At 45.0% G+C, this 18,122-nt stretch overlaps 1 pseudogene; it reads right to left on the reverse strand.

Moving 5' to 3' along the window:
* Positions 1-1,705: 1,705 nt before the first annotated feature.
* LOC125545935 lies at positions 1,706-5,724 on the reverse strand (annotated as a pseudogene).
* Between the last annotated feature and the right edge of the window lie 12,398 nt (positions 5,725-18,122).

Here is an 18,122-nt window from a genome sequence, read left to right on the forward strand (position 1 = left end):
GCAGGCTCCAGTTGTTCAAGTTGCTCCAGGCTTTCCTCTCTACAATGACCTGTTTGACATGGACGGCATGCTCGGCATGTTCAGCTGTAATGATGATGCGTCTATCATCGATATCTGGGTGTTGAAGGACTATGAAAATATGGTCTGGACCTTCAAGTGCAAGATTGAATTGCCGGTTACTGAGATGAAGTTATTGTGTGGAGGACATGATGATTCCTTGTATCCGGTGGTCATACATGGGGATGGTGAGTTGCTCCTGCTAGTCCAGTTTGCTGGATGGCTACTTCAGGTTGACATGGAAGGTAAGTTGGTCGGCAGTTTTCATCACGACAAAGTCATTGCTAGTCAATTGCAGCTGAAACAAACTCTTGTTCCACACACTTTCTTTCAGACACTAGAATAGTACGTAGTTATTTATGTTGTCTTTCATCTAAAGTTGTTGAGTGAGCTGGTGCTTCCTAATCTCTAGATGTTTGTATTCCTCTAGAGCTACAATATGTACGAATGGGATCCAGTATGAGCCTACTAGCATCTTTGTTGATGCAAATAAAGTTATGATCAATAAGCTCTCACTATTTTGCGGTTTCGTGCAATCTATACATGTTTTGACACCCTTCCATGTTGAAGGAAGTGAATGTTGTCCATGTTGATTCTAAAGTTATCAGGCTCTTTTGACGTGCGTTGAAATATGTGCAAACTATTCTACATGATGTTTCTTGAACTGAAGAATTATTCTGCTCTTTTAACTAGTATTCTTCATACTATACTTAGTACTACTTACTAATCTACTTGCCTTATGTCTATTAATTTCTTGAACTGGAGAACTGATTTTGCCTTTTTATCAAGGCTTTTTTCCCCGAGTGATCATCTATGGTGTTCTCAATACTGACTTACTTCATATTTAGCAATATACATGTGTTCAATATTAACATAAGATTGAGCTGAAGGAGTTTATGTTTCCGCTAGTATCCAATCTTGACATAAGATCAATAACTAAAACCTTTACTGATAAGCCGAAGAACGGCTCGTCAGTTTCCACCATGTGTTCCTCGTGATACACTGTAACTACCAGACCTTTTCATTTCTCTCTGCTTGCATGGCAAGATCATCTCCGCTACTACTGGTCAAATGGAAGTTTTTTACTCATCTCGTCTCAAGCAGAGGACAAGACCATGAATTACTATGTGATGATGCAGCCGTAAAAGCAAGTTGAAAGCTCCTTATCATAATTTGTTACTGCATGTACCATGTGTCATTGAAGGATGATGACTGATCATTTGTTACATGCATATGTATTATGTGTCAGTGCACGGGCAATTGTTCAGCTGCTCAAATCTAGGTTGATCTTTTTTTTTGCATTTTGTGTTCTTGGGTGCACTTGTTTGGTTGTAGTTCTAGAGCTAGTTCAGGAACAAGCAGAGTAACCAGCACAGATAGAAATAATCACAAACAGACGTTCAGCACATATAAACTAATCACATAAACTAATTAAATGATTGTTTTTATCACCAGCAGTAGATGCATATCTACTTCACTAGGAATCTTGGATAGAAAATTAGGATAGGTAACAAAGATCATCCACACTGCTGTGAACAGATGAGCAAGACATGACCAAACCTGTGTCTTTCAGAAATAACATACCGGTGGACCAATTCGTATCATGCCCATGTCAAAAACAAAAACGCCAACATGCCAACAAGGATGATATCAAGAATGGAAGCATTAAAGATGGAAGCAATTAACAAGTTGTAATGTGACCACAGAAGATTCACTGTACATCAGCCAACAATTCAGACAAACCACACCACAAGTTTTTCTTCCTTGTCAACCTTCAGACAAGGGAGCAGCTACTGATCAATGTATCGGCACCAGCTGTTTGTGCCAACAGAGGAGGAAGAAGAATGCACAACTAAGTGTATGCTATGGCTACCCCAATGTCTAACTCTCTACCACCTAAACTCAGCAACATCCAGCAGAATCTGTTGACTTCAACTCTAATCAGCAGGATCTTTTCACTGGGAATTCTGTTGACTTGAACTCTCGGCAGGAGCAGCGCGTGGGTAGAGGACATCATAGTGAATGCCCGTATACAGAAGGGTCACACTCACAAGAGGAACTCCAGGTCCAGGACCAGTGTAGATATCGTGAGCAGGTCCTCCATTGAGTTGCTCCACTCTAAGGGGTACCTCAAGCGCTTCGGCCAAGGCCGTCATCATAACATGGTCCGTGTACTCACGAGATGGAGTGACGTGCTCAAAGCACCACTGTTTGTAGAGCAACGGGTCAGGTAAAGTGAGTGTTGTGTATCAAAGAATGGGTGCATTGGAAATTCAGCATCATGTAATAAAAGGGAGGAGAGAGACACTGATACTGACATCTTTCAGACTGTAATGTTCACTGAGGTCTGGTACACGCTGTTCATACTCCTCCCTGTGCGAGCATATCCAGATGGCTACTACTAATCTGAGGAAAGTAAGAACTAACCACTAAAATGTGTCAGAAACATGAATTATGATGAAGAGAAGGAAATATAAGTTCAAGGGTGTTTTCTCACTGTCTTGCGTCGTATCGTAACTTCTGAAGAACTCGAGAAGTTTCTCTTTACGGTAGCTAAAAAGGGAACATATTATGTCAATGAGGTGGAATGCATTCAGCTACAATACTTTGATGGAATTGCAGAAAAGAAGCGAATCAAAAACCTGCTAGTTGATGTTATGCTGTTCCACTTCCACATGCCGTGCCTCTTCCATCTCTTTAATTTCTTAATCAGCTTCTTAAATGCCTGAAAGAATCAGCGACTCAAATAATTCAGTAGATAATCCTTACAAACCATAGGTTACAATAATACATACAGAATACAGATCAATAGCAAGATAAGAAAGAACGCAGCTAAGACAACTCGCCTGAAAAGTGTCAGTCATTAATTAAGGATATACTATAGCATAGGAACACATCAGTGAGATGGCTACATAATAATAACCAGTAGGTGCAACAGTACTCAAACAAGCATAAAATTATGTTATTTCCCCGTTATATTGCCGTTGTTCTTGCAAGTAAATTTCTCTTAAGGTCGTTGTTACGACCGGGTTGTTAACATGACAATAAACTTCAAATTTGAGTTTTGTGCCAACAGTGTAAAACTGCAGGCATGCCACTACTGTAAGAAATTGTGCATCCCCTGCAAATGACAAACAAAGATAGTGAGATTGCCAGATCCAGCTTGAAGTGTACTGTAACCTGAAGAGAATCATCCCTTACAGGCATGTTTAGAAAAAACAAATATGGAGAAGGCAAGAACTTACTCTGTAGCTCCTGGGAAATTTAGAGGTCAATCCTAGATCTGCATGTTGCACAGACACTCTTTTAACAGCATCAAGCAGACGGTGTTCCTCATGTGTGTCCTGCCTATCAAGAACTTGCTCCTGTTGTACATTTGCATAAACAGAGAGACTTAAATAAGTAAACCTACATCCTATACTAAGGAAAAGAGAGGAGGACAATTAGTCGATTACAAGGTAGGAAAATATGAAGCTCCTGTAGAAACCCTCCCCATCTCCAGTCACCCGTCTAAATTCTGAATAGGCATCAAGATGGTCCACTCCTTGTCCCGTAGCCAAATCAGGAACCCGATAATACTTTCTGACTTCAGTGATGGGATGTGTCTGCAACAAACAGTGTAAATACAGGAATTCAAATTACACTGATTCGAACATGGAGAAACATGTTTAAAAATGTGATGGAAAGATTGATTTTGTTCCAATTTTCAGGCTTCATGTTCTCTGGAGATGTTTGAAACCACTAGCATGTATAATCCCATCATTGGTATTAATTGGTTGTGTTCAGTAAGGAAGGAGGAAAATTATATATCAACATCCGATAAACAAACAGCAGTGCAGATACGATTCAGGTTGTATCATACTACCATAACCAAGAGTTAACATACAATGTAGTACCCATAAAAGAGAAGATAAACCTTCTGAACAGTTGGACTGTACAGGAACCCCGAACCACAGTATCATGTGATAAAACTTTGAACCTGGTATTTCATGCACTTCCATTTTGAAACATTACAGAAAGCTAAATGGAGTCAAACCTGGCAATTCACATGTTCTGAATAGTGCCATTCTTCTCCAAGAAAAAACTGTTTGACAAGAAAACAAAGTTAAAGTTCAGACATCCTGCCAGCCATACAATTGCACATAATCAACACGAAGATCAAGCGTTTCACAACAAGAAATAAGGGGATAAAAAACCAATGGGATTAACAAACAAGAATGTAATAGCAAGACCACGAAATGTGCACATCTAAAACTTCTTGATTCTCTGCAACTATTTACATGGAATAATATTCTGAGGCTTCTGAGTCAGTTGCAGGTCCCAGTCGACCAAATAGTGAAACTTCTCGACCAAATACTGGAGTACGTAGTCAGTGATTTTGCATGTAAACAGCAAATGATTCACAGAAATTATGTCCAGTTATGCAGTCTTGAACTAGTGTCTAGATTAACTTTCTGATAACAAAATCTTTTGACAGAGGTGGTTCATACATTTGACTTCAGGCTCTGTTACTAAAAGGCTGCAGTAATCAGGACACGACATCAAGATAGTCATTTACTTCAAAATATGATGCTAGACTCACAGAAGATCCACGAGCAACAACGACTGTGTACTGCTGGCAAACTAGAATACCAACCTACTCCCAACATTTGCCCAAGATTCCTGCTATACACTGAAAACTGATACATTTGATGCGGCAGCGAGATGTCTTGCCAAAAATATCACAGGAACCACTGCCAAGACATGATCCTCATATTTATTTCCCTACATTTTACAGTCGCAATCATATATGCTATCACGCTAAATAGAATAATCAATTAATTAGCACAACGATTTGCTCAAGATTCTGCTTCTATTACAGAAAGTCAAACTGTCCCCAACATTTGCCCAAGATGCTGCTCCTATTACTCTGGACTGGATCATCCCCAAGATTTCAACAAACTTAGAGATCACAATTCCACATCCCGAACAGAAAAGGAGGTCCAAGATTCAGGCTATAATACCTTTATAAGATTGTGGCAGAGATCCGCTATGGCGTGCGACGATTTCACCTGCTCGACAGAAACCAATAAACGCTCAAGAACGCACTCCAGAGACTCCCAAGAACTCCAAGAAACAACAACAGAATGTCGCAACAAACCAAGCGCGCCATCACCTGCGCCTCCTCCGGCTTCTTCTTCTTGCTCGTCCCCTCGGCCAACGGCCCACCCGCCTCCTTGATGGCCGTCTGCTCCCGTAGCAGTTGCTGGAACACCGCCGTGCTGTCGAACGGCCGGGATCCGGAGGCCGCGGCGTCGGCGTCCTCGGGGCTGCTGCCCCCGGAGCTCGAAGATGAAGACTCCGAAGAAGGAACTGCGGGTGCGGAGGGGAGATTCTTGCCATTCCGGTCGACCCCCGCCGCGGCGGAGCTCGAGCCTCCGGCCTGCTCGCCGCCCCGCTCTTCTTGGGGCCGCTGGAGGGGCGCCGCAGGGGGGAGAGGTGGCGGCGAGAAGGAGGAGGAAGCATCGGCCGCGACGGCGCTCGGGGTGGCGGAGGCGGCGGCGGCGTTGGGGGAGGAGTCCCCGTGCTGCCCATGGGCCGGCTCTGCTGTCCCTGAACCGGACCCCGTCGCGGCGGGAGAACCTTGGCTCATTACGCTGCTGCGGGGAGGACCCTCGTGGCAATTGGGATAACGTGAGGAGGGTGAGGAAGAAATGTCCCGAGGGCGTGGCTGGCAATCTGGAGAAAGTTGGCGGTTATTTATAAAGGTGGTACAGTATACGGTGAGTTTGGCCGGAGATGGGAAATTGGACGGCGGCTGGCAATCCCGCGGACGTGCCAGCTTCGTCATAAACTTCTGCCCCCGCCTTGTCGATCTTCGCGTAGGCGTCCTCTTTCTCCGTGTCGTTAACTTGCTTCTCTGCGAGCCGGTGCTCATCTGCCCCGATGCCCGTATCGTCCTCTTATGCCTCGCCCATGGTTATGTCGTCTTGGACAAGCAATGGGGGTGGCGTCGGCTTGTCCTTCGTTGGTTCGTTAGTGTCGCTGCCATCTGAAGAGCTGGCCGGCAAGCCAGCCTGTATTCTGCTAGCTCGGCAGTCCAACCATCGGGCAGCAATGTCGGAGAGCTCCATCTTCTGCTAGTCGGTGATGCCATCCCACGGGGTGTTGGAGCTCGAGGTCATGGCGGGTTGGGTGCATAGAGGAGATGAAGAGCGTAGGTGTGGTGTGGAGTTTGCCCGGAGCCTGGCCATGTTAAATAGAGGATGGATGCTATGCACCAAGCCCGCGGGGTGTTTAATGTCGGCCAGGTGTGTGCCGCTGGGGGCTTCGGAGTAGGTTGCTCAGCTGACGCGCCAGTTTAATGGAGGAAGGTGGGGAGGACAAATATCGTTGCAATGTGGATAGAAGCCGCATGCAGCGGGCGGCACTCTCGGCTAGCGCGTCGCTTCAATGCCGGCTCTAGTGAGAGGTCGTGTTCGCTCTGGGCCGGCATGAATGCGACGCCGGCGCTTTGGAGCGACGCTGACTGCTATGGGTGGGAAAGCGCGCGCATGAGGGAGAGTGTTTTCGGTGGGCCATGGTTGTCAGAGGCGTGTGTGGCGGTGGCCCGGACTCCTGCAAAGCCCCACCCGGTTTGAGGGAAAAATTACGTTAGAACTGGCCAGAGGACAGACACAAGACCGATGTTCTAACCATTCAACCACAGATTGGTTCGCCATCCTATTAGGCTTTGATGATGCATTTTTAGCCTGTGCTGGTCTGTTTAATTGTCTGTGAGCACCATTGGTCCTGCATAACATGGTTCTTAAAGTACCTTTCAACCAGGCCCGTGGGGAACGTCGATTCGGTAGTTTGCACTTAGTTAGGTTCTCGACATGTAGGGAGGGGGACGCGGTGCCAAGCTTGTGTGAGCGGGGAGATGCCGTGAGCTCACACGTCCTCGAAAAAATGGCGGGAGGAATTGGGTCACCTCTCGCATATTGCCTCGCCCTATTCAGCCCCCTTCAGCTCACTGCTCGAGCCCTCCCCCCCCCCCCCCACTCGAGCTCTCCGTCATGGGAAGCATCTTCACCGACGAGCAGTAAGCAACCCTATCTTCTTCGGTTGGTGGTGGTTAATAGCGGTGATCCATATTCCTCCTCTTTCTGCATTGGGCGAGTCCCCGTGCTGCCCATGGATCTGGTCTGATGTCATTGAAGCGGACCCCATCGCGGCGGGAAGAACCTTGGCGCATTGGGCTTCCGCGGGAAGGACCCTGATACATCCATTCTGCATCATGTTTTCATACTATTATCTTTATCGTTTTGAGGTTATATTTCACTTTTTGATACAATATTAATGATTTTTCTCTCTTAAAATGCAAGATACACCACAAGAGGGAGATTGCCGGCAGCTGGAATTCTGAGCCTAAAAAAGTTACAGCAGAGATAGCTATTCTCGAGAGGTCCAATTGACGTGAAAATTCACGGAGATTTATTTTGGAATATACAAAAAATATTGGAAGAAAAAGATACCAGAGAAGACCCTCCGTGGGCCCACAAGCTCAGGGGCATGGCGGCTGCACTTGTGGGGCCCATTGAGGTCCACCGATGGCCATCTTCTGCTATGTGAAGCCATTTGCCCTAAAAAATCAAAAGAAGACTTTCGGAGATAAGACATTTTTTATTTGTTTTGGATTTTTTGACATATTTTTTGATCTTTTTGAAAATTTTATCTTTTGCTAATGTGGTTTGCTGCCTGGGCATGCTGATTGGATGGTCAATGGGTCAAAACCGGTCAACAAGTAGGGAGTGTTGAATCATGGTCGGTTTTAAGAGTTTGGCATTGTATAATGTAGACGGTGTAGAAGTTGGGGATTGTAAATTAGACTAGGGCAAGAGTTGAAGGTTGAAATATGCACTTCTCTCGTAGGGATAGAAGGCACTGGCAAAACACAAGGATGGTTCGGGATGTCCTTGTTCTAATATATGATTAACTATCTTGTTCTATCCATTAAGACGGTTGTGCAAGCTAAAGGGAATGGGAGGAAAATCGAAGAACAATAGGAATGGGAGGCACTGGGAAAACACAAAATCAAATCTCCTCATCCAGTGCTAGAAGAGAAAATAGAGAATTTATACTTTCCTCTGTGTTCCTATCCCCACTGCTCCTGGACTCTCGCTTTCTTCCTCTTCCCAGCTAGTTCTCCCTACTAGGTTTTTTCTGGGGGTGGGAGGGGGGCTCAGAGTAAGAGTCTTCAACATTTTGAGGTATATATGGATCTCTTTGGTGTAGGTCTATGAGCGCACCTTTTGTATTTTGCACCACGACATGGCACCCGATGCTTGTGAACATAGTGAACCTAGTTGCTTATACAGGCCGACACTTGGGAGTACTTACATTGAGGTGTTTTTCTGCATCTGCATATCACCATATCAGAGAAAAAACATAGTGAAGACGTAATCTGGGGCATTTACAAGGGAAAGATAAAAGTAGGAAGCTCACATTCAATTGGATTCTTTAAGAGCAGTCGTCATATCCACGGTCTCCAAAAAGGTTTTGAAGGGTGTTCCATAAATTTTTGGCCATGGAAGTTTGTACCATAAGAAGAAGAAGAATACTCAAGGGCATGTTTGGTAGCCCGCATTAGGTTCAACCGGCCTCACGCGGGAGAAAATGATATGTTTGGTTGCCTGGGCTGCATTTTCTTCGGGCCGCATAGAACTTAAAGCACCCCTGGGCCAGACCCGGAAAGAACGGTGAATCGGCAGTTTTTGCGAGCCAGCCTCACTACGCCCACATGTGCCTCTTCACTGCACGCCTCAGGGAGCGCGGGGGGAGGACGGGACGTATCATAAACCCCCTCCCTCTCTCGTGTCACCGCCCACTCCTCCATTCACACCGCTCCCTCTCACTCTCCTCACCGCCCCTTGCTCTCCTCCGATGGCTCGCCCCTCGCCACACCGCCCCCTAACCCCCATCATCGCCGACAGCAACAACATCCAAGACCGATGGTGGCCGACCTAACGAACTAAGGCACTGACTTGATGGCGGCCATCTGCGTGCCCTCACCCTTCTGCACCAGGCCCCCTCGCTGGGCCAATGAGCTGTTTGCCGCTACGGCTCCGCCTCCGTAACCGAACCTGGTGGTCCTGAGTCCGATAGCGTTGCCGGAGCGGACATCGGGAGCACCGCTGCTTGGAACCCCAATGGGCAGAGGGTTTCTTTTACCCTCATTCAAGGGTTTTCTTCGTGGAGCGCAGCAGGGCCATGGACGAAGGCGCCCACTTCCTTGACCTCCCACGTGACGAGGAGCACCAGCGCATCGCCGATGGCCCTCGGCATTGTCGGCTTTTCCTCTTCGACCGACCCCTCCTTCCCACCGGGGTTTTCTCCTCGGCTCGCATACGCTCCAACTGCACCAGCTCCGGTAAGTTGCATTTCCCCCTTTGCTCGCAGATGTAGATTAGGGTTTGTTGTACTAGGCATGGCTTGGATTGGATTCGATTCGATCCGAGTCCAATTGATTGCTTCTTGAGTGTTGTTGTAGATTAATGCACTGCCTTGTTGTTGTTAGATTGGTAGATTAGTGAACTGCCTTGATGCAAACTAGGTGTTGTTGTTTTAGATTTGTGCTTGCAAGTGACGTTGGATTGATGTTCATGCTAGATTGGTACTGGGATTTGCATTTTCCCCCTGACTACTTGCAGGGTCGCTTCCATGAGCTAGCCACAGTCACGAAGACGAGCACCGAGGACCAGCCACGAAGAGGGAGCACGAGATCCACTCTGTTTCTGTGTTCAGATCAAGGACATGGAGAATTTCACAATGCTCATCATCCCGCCCAAGTTCATGGAGACGATGAAGCAGTGGCCGGTGACAAAGTGATGAGGACATGGCTACCACAGTTACACCCATATCCCCTACTGTTTTACCTCTTGGAACAGTTGCTAGAGCTCAGATACGCCAATTAAATTATCAGGTACTTTCGTTTCTTGGTAATGTTTCTAATGTTCATGAGAATATGATGCTGCCTAACTTAGATACATTTGTGCTGCTTGCAATTGAAGTGTCTAGCATGGACAAGAAGGTTGAACATTGGAGCATGGTCAAGCACGGAGATGAAGGTGCATGCGAACAGAACAAGAACGGAGGTTCAAGTGGAGATTTCCGGACTTTGAAGCCACCATGATGACATACAAGATGGTGGACGAAATATACAAGATGGCCTTTCATAAATTTCGTCCATAGCTTATTATTGGTGTTGCGCCACCTTATTTTGGGCCAGGCCCATGTAATCTATTTTTAGAGTCCATATTGTAGGGAAAACGACTTAGGAGGTGTTTTAGTCCCACCTTGCCAAGGGTGGACAAAATCCCCTCTCTTTTCCCTATAAATATAGCCCTTAAGGTATCGTTTAGACTTGGGTTTTGTTTAGTTAAAAGTTAGCCATCGCTGCAACTTCGTGTACTTCGTTTGTGTCCAACGACCAGACCAAGACCGCTTATGAAACCCCACTTTTATCAATACTTCATCCATACTCGCAATATTCAGATTGCTTAATCATATTCTTGCTTGTTCTTCGATTGCTTGCAGGAATAGACCTTCGTGGTCAGGTTGATCGTGCTCCAGCGTGGTCAATAACCTCCCGGAGTTGGTTTAGCGATTGCTAAGGCGCAACGTCGTGCACGTTTGTAGTCGGATCGTCAAAGTCGTCTCCACCAAATCGATAGTTATCATCTCATCGAAAGATCGGACCCTCGCCTCTATCAAGTGGTATCAGTTTTCAGGTTGCTCGGTGAGATTTTCTAGTTTTTCATAGTTTAGATTGCATCTGTTCTTCATACCTATAGTCCACAAAAAAAGCCACAAAAAAGTTAGATTAGTTCGTCATATCCCAGATAGTCTGAGCCTTTCGCTATTATCACTTAGTTTTTGTTTTGTTGAATTTTCGGTTGCACCGTGTGTCGAGTTGCTGGTTTCTAGTGTCTAGTCTTTTAGAGTTTCGAGTTCTAGTCACGTTTGCTTCACGCCGCATACGCTTACGCCATCATCCGCATAATTGTCCTCTTCCGCTGCCACTCATTGTTTTTGCCGCTGTCGTTGTTGTCATCCTCTCATGAGCAACATTGATACTTGATTCATCTCGAGAGATCTGGTGGGCAGATTTTGTTGGGACGTTGTGATCACACACACAAAAAAAAAATTCAGATCAATTTGTACTTGGGGTGTACGTGACCTAGTACGAGAGAGAGAAAGAACCGAGAAAGATTAACAACGGAAATTAAAGTTGTTGGATTCGGTTGTGTACTAGAAGGAAAGTGTTGATCCATTAGGAGGTTAAAAAAAGAGCAGCCAACGTGGATATAAAAAAGGAAAGTTTGACTCTGTTTCCTAAGACTAAGGGATTTCCTTTTGTTTTGGAGGAAGTGGAGACAAAAAAAAACTGTTTGGTTTGGTATTCCACGTCTACGCATAACGTGGAGTCCTGGCGATTCACTTTTTCTGGATCTTTTTTTTTGTGTTTGAGAAGAAATCTAGCGCGCGAAAAAAAAGAAGCAGATAGAAGGAACTGCCGTGGATAGAGGAAAGAATAAAAAAACTGATCCGTTTCTTCCTCTGGGTTTGTTTCCTCACGAAAGATTTGCCAGCTTTGGAGTGTGAGATCTCACGTGGAAGGAGTTGTCCTTTGGAAAGTGTGTTCATCGAAAAAAAAAGAGAAAAGATTTGGAAGTAACAGATCACGTGGGTGCTTGAAAGGAAAGTTGAAACTGCAATTAGTGAGGAATCTGTTGGTTGCGGAAAGTTTTGTGCGTATCAAAAGAAAAGATTACAAAAAAAGGCAAGTGCCAATCGGTTTGGTTGGTGGCCGTTGTTGTTGGGCAATTTTCTTTGAAAAAAGAAGGAAGGAAGGAAGGACATGAGTTGTGCGCTAATTGGAAAGTAATACGCAAAAAAAAATCAGCCAAATAAAAAAAAGAGGGCTGATCGGTTTAATTTAATTGGAAAGTGAGTTAAAACAAAAGGCAAGTGCGTTGGTGTTTGGTAGCTGGCTGATTTTGTGGGAAGTTTGCTGGGGCGTTTTGACTAAAAAAGAAGAGGAAAAGGGGGACGTAGTATGCACCTGGTTTGGTAACTTCGGATCTGCAAAATAAAAAAAAGATCAGGCCGAATCTTACTGGTTTGGTAACTTCAGATCAGCTAAAAAAAAAGAGCAGATTTGGCCTGATTACGGGAGAAGTGGAGATCGCAGCAAAAAAAAAAGAGAGAGAAGGCAAGTGCTGATCCAAATTTGGCCTGTTGAAGGAAATTTCGTTTTTTGCATCTTGTTTTCAAAGAAAGGCCTAACGTGGTAGAATACACGCACATCTTTTGGAAGGATAGAAAAGAAAAACAGATTCGACAGCTTCTGTTGTGTTGGTCCGGTTGCAAAATTTGCACTGGAAGAAAAAAAAAGACAAAGTACATCTATACATGCTAGTTTGTTTGGTTGGAATCATTCACGTTGGAGACCACGCTGCAAAAAAAACAGAATATTGTGGAAGGATGAGATAGATTTAAGTGGTTTATTCTGTTTGGAGGGCATCCTATTGTTCGGAAGTATCTTGGAGTGCAGTTTTTTTCCCCTCACCGTGTATTGTTTTGTGCTACTTTGTCAGTGCGTGAAAATTATTTGTGTTATAGGCTCGCGTCTCTAGTACGGTCTAGCCTAGAACCAGCACTCGACCACTTTGAATGAATTTTCAGCTTGCATTAATTAACGTGGTTGTAGCATTTTTTTCACATATATAAAGTCAACCCAGCTCCACATATTTCTACACCGTGTATCCATACGTTCACCTAGCAATCGCTTTAGCCAACTTTTGGAGTTACTTGACACCGCTGGTTGCCGATCACCGCCTGCTGCATGGTAAGACATTGTAAGACATTGATATTTGCTTTACTGTGAGCGTTTTACTACCACATCGTAGTAGTTATAGGAACATTATTTTTGGATTTTGTTTCTTGTTTCTACTAATCATGACAGGATCTAGAGTCAATCCATGGGCTTTGTCGATCGCGGGAGACGTGCCACCACCTATGCAAATTCCACAACGATCACGAGAGGTGCATAAACATCCAAATGCACATGATCAGGTTAATGTTTCTATACCATCATTTAATGGCCGTTTTAGACCTGCTTTATATATTGAATGGGAGTTCGACATAAATATTATATTTGCTTCCCATAATTTTGATGAACGTAAAAAAGTTAAGGTTGCGGTTGGTTCTTTCACTGGTTATGCTTTAGTTTGGTGGAGTGAATATTGTCGGTTACACCCTCACTAGTGGAAAAATGGTCAAACGTGAAGCACATTAGTGCCGGTTTGTATTTGAGCCGGCACTAATGTATACATTAGTGCCGGTTCCAACGGATAGCCGGGCCGCTTTCATTAGTACCGGTTCGTGGCGAACCTTTAGCACCGGTTCGTGCCACGAACCGGTACTAATGAGAGTGGTGGCAGGATGTTGTCAGAGTGGGGCCCCTCCAGCACCTTTAGTACCGGTTCGTGCCACGAACCGGTACTAAAGGTCGTCCTATATGAACCCTTCGTCCACCAGCACTCTGTTCTTCCCCCTTTCCCCTCTCCGGCCCTCTCCTCTGTTCTTCCCTTCTTCCTCTCGAGTTCATCACAAAATTTACCCAAAATTTGTCAAGATTTGAAGGCCCTCATCCATTCAAATGATCACAAAGGTTAGCAACTTTGTCCTTTCATCTCTCATTGCTAGATTAGCTCTTGCATTGGTTTATATAGTGATTAATTTGTGAGTTTAGTAATTTGGGAGGATATATATATATATGTGCTAGTATTTGATTTATATGCAATTTGAGGTCAAAAATAACACTTAGTTTGCATATGTAGGTGTGGTTTACTTAGTGCCTTCTAAATCTCCATCGTAGCCACCGTCGATCGCCCGCACCGTCCCGTCACCGGCACCACCTTGTGGTGAGCCTCTTGTTCATGAAATTTTATATAAAAATTGATGTTTGTGTGATTTGGATATATAGTTACTCGTATAATTATCTTACCCGTACGTTGTTTGTTATACATATAGTGCCATGGTTTTGATATCCGTCCCCGTCGGCCCTAGTCCTTGTTATGATTCGGATGTGGTATGTATATTCTCTTTTAAAACTAGTTGCATTTCGTGTTTATGACAAATTATGCCCATCAAGTTGACATAGAAATTTTTTCTAGGAGGTATCTGAACAGGAAATTCCAACCGACCCTATTGCCGAGAGGTTAAATTTAGTTGAAAGAGAAAACGAGTACTTGAAAGAAAAATTGAAAAGAATTGAGGGGGAGAAGATGGAATTGGAGTTGCATGTTGCCGATGTCGTCGATGATCACAAGATCAAGATGAAGAAAATGCGCTTGAAGATTAGAAAGATTAGAAAATATGCCATCGATAGTGAGGCTTGGTATCATTATGCTGTTGGATCCATTGTTACCTTAGTTGCGATCTTGATCGTATTTGTTGTTGCATTTAAATGCTTTAGCTAGAGAGTTATTTGTTTGTTGCATTTAAGTGTTGTATGAACTTTATGTATGAACTTGTATTAATTTGGCCTATTCGGTGTTGTGTAATGAAGATGAGCCGGCAATGGATGTACGATGACCGATGCTCTCCCCAGTTCGTTGAGGGCGTGCGTACTTTTCTGCTTGCGGCTGAGGCAAACAAGCGGGCGGATGGTTTTATGCCTTGTCCATGTGCTCGCTGTAAGAATGGTCACAATTACTCTACGTCAAGAACCATTCACGTCCACCTGTTTAAGACCGGTTTCATGCCCCATTATAATGTTTGGACCAAGCACGGAGAAAGAGGGGTTATGATGGAAGACAATGAAGAAGAAGAGGACGACGACAGCTATCCTGGCCATGGGTTCCCTGAATACGATGATACAACAATGGGGGAAGAAGCTGAGCCGGTAATGCGGGAAGAAGCTGAGCCGGCAATGCGGGAAGAAGCTGAAGAAGAGGCATCAGATGAGCCCGTTGATGATCTAGGTCGGGCCATTGCCAATGCAAAGAGAAACTGCGCAAGTGATTTGGAGAAGAAGAAGTTGCAGCGCATGTTAGAGGATCACAAAAAATTGTTGTACCCGAATTGCGTAGGTGACAAGAAAAAGCTGGGCATCACACTGGAATTGCTGCAATGGAAGGCAGAGAATGGTGTATCTGACAAGGGATTTGGAAAGTTGCTGGTAATGATAAAGGATATGCTTCCAAAGGACAACGAATTGCCCGAGAGTACGTACGAAGCAAAGAAGGTTGTCTGCCCTCTAGGGTTAGAGGTGCAGAAGATACATGCATGCCCTAATGATTGCATCCTCTACCGCGGTGAGTACGAGGATTTGAACGCTTGCCCGGTATGTGGTGCATTGCGCTATAAGATCTGCCGCGATGACCCTGGTGATGTCGAGGGCCGGCGCCCCAGGAAGAAGATTCCTGCCAAGGTGATGTGGTATGCTCCTATAATACCACGGTTGAAACGTTTGTTCCAAAACAAAGAGCATGCCAAGGCGATGCGATGGCACAGAGAAGACCGTAAGAAAGACGGAAAGTTGAGAGTACCCGCTGACGGGTCGCAGTGGAGAAAAATCAAAAGAAAGTACGGGAAGGAGTTTGCAGATGACGCAAGGAGCGTATGGTTTGGTCTAAGCGCAGATGGCATTAATCCTTTTGGGGAGCAGAGCAACAACCATAGCACCTGGCCTGTGACTCTATATCTGTATAACCTTCCTCCTTGGTTGTGCATGAAGAGGAAGTTCATTATGATGCCAGTGCTCATCCAAGGCCCTAAGCAACCCGGCAACGACATTGATGTGTACCTAAGGCCATTAGTTGAAGAACTCTTACAACTGTGGAATGGAACAGGTGTACGTGCGTGGGATGAGCACATGGGGGAAGAATTTGACCTAAAGGCGTTGCTGTTCGTGACCATCAATGATTGGCCTACTCTCAGTAACCTTTCAGGACAGACAAACAAGGGATACCGCGCATGCACGCACTGTTTGGACGGTACTGACAGTATATATTTGGCTAATAAGAATGTGTACCTGGGACATCGTCGATTTCTTCCGAGCAGGCATCCCGTAAGAAAGAAAGGCAAGCATTTCAAAGGTGAGGCGGATCACCGGACGAAGCCTCGCCACCGTACTGGTGCTGATGTACATGATATGGTCAAGGATTTGAAGGTGGTCTTTGGAAAGGGTCCTGGTGGACAACCTGTTCCGAATGACGCTGACGGACGCGCACCCATGTGGAAGAAGAAATCTATATTTTGGGACCTGCCCTATTGGAAAGACCTCGAGGTCCGCTCCGCAATCGACGTGATGCACGTGACGAAGAATCTTTGTGTGACCCTGCTTGGCTTCTTGGGCGTGTATGGGAAGACAAAAGATACACCTGAGGCACGGGAGGACCAGCAACGTATGCACGGAAAAGACGGCATACATCAGGGTCATGCAAGCTACGCTCTTACCAAAGAAGAGAAGGAAATTTTCTTTGAATGCCTGCTCAGTATTAAGGTACCGTCTGGCTTCTCGTCGAATATAAAGGGAATAATAAACATGGCAGAGAAAAAGTTCCAGAACCTAAAGTCTCATGACTGCCACGTGATTATGACGCAACTGCTTCCGGTTGCATTGAGGGGGCTTCTACCGGAAAATGTTCGATTAGCCATTGTGAAGCTATGTGCATTTCTCAATGCAATCTCTCAGAAGGTAATCGATCCAGAAATCATACCAAGGTTACAGAATGATTTGGTGCAATGTCTTGTCAGTTTCGAGTTGGTGTTCCCACCATCCTTCTTCAACATCATGACGCACGTCCTAGTTCACCTATGCGAAGAGATTAACGTTTTGGGTCCTGTATTTCTACACAATATGTTCTCCTTTGAGAGGTTCATGGGAGTCTTAAAGAAATATGTTCATAACTGTGCTAGGCCAGAAGGAAGCATCTCCAAGGGCCGTCAAAATGAGGAGGTCATTGAGTTTTGTATTGACTTTATTCCTGACCTTAAGCCGATTGGTGTTCCTGAATCGCGGCATAAGGGGAGACTGGATGGAAAAGGCATGCTAGGAGGGGAACAAATAATATGTATGGACGGACATTCTCTCACTGAAGAACACTACACAGTTCTACAGAATTCCTCCTTGGTGGCTCCGTATATGGATGAACACAAGAATTTGCTACGCTCCAAACACCCGGAGCGGTCTGATGACTGGATTACACGTGAACAAACCAGGAGTTTCGCCAGCTGGTTGCAAGCACGTATCATGCATGACACCTCTATTGAAGATGACCTGTACTTGCTGTCCCAGTTACCATCTTCGAATATAATGACTTTCAAAGGGTACGAGATAAATGGTAATACATTTTACACGATCGCCCAAGATAAGAAGAGCACCAACCAAAACAGTGGTGTCCGCTTTGATGCAGAAACCAAGACGGGAAAGGAAACATATTATGGTTATATACAGGACATATGGGAACTTGACTATCGACGTGGTTTGAAGGTCCCTTTGTTTCGGTGCAAATGGGTCAATATGACATGAGGCGGGGTAACGGAAGACCCGCAGTATGGAATGACAACAGTGGATCTCAACAATCTTGCGTATGCAGACGAACCATTCGTCCTAGCCAATGATGTGGCACAGGTTTTCTATGTGAAGGACATGTCTACCAAGCCAAGAAAAAGAAAAGATAAGGAAGCGAATGCATCGTACGATGAGTCAAAGCGGCACATAGTTCTTTCTGGGAAGAGAAACATCGTGGGAGTGGATGACAAGACAGACAAGTCAGAAGATTATGAAAAGTTTGATGAAATTGCTCCATTCACAGTGAATATTGACCCGAGCATCCCGTTAAATGATGAAGATTTTCCATGGCTACGACGCAAAGGGACACACGCGAAGAAAAAGTTTCACACCCAAAGATCTGGGATGTGATCGGCTTAACTATCATCTCTTTCTTCTGTGTTTCACACCCAGGAGGGAATCTCTGTAATAGTTAGGGTAGCTAGTTATGTGTTTTGGCATTTGAAACGCGAAGAAATTT

The sequence above is a fragment of the Triticum urartu genome, chromosome 3 (assembly GCF_003073215.2).
Source record: "Triticum urartu cultivar G1812 chromosome 3, Tu2.1, whole genome shotgun sequence".
Classification (NCBI taxonomy): Eukaryota; Viridiplantae; Streptophyta; class Magnoliopsida; order Poales; family Poaceae; genus Triticum; species Triticum urartu.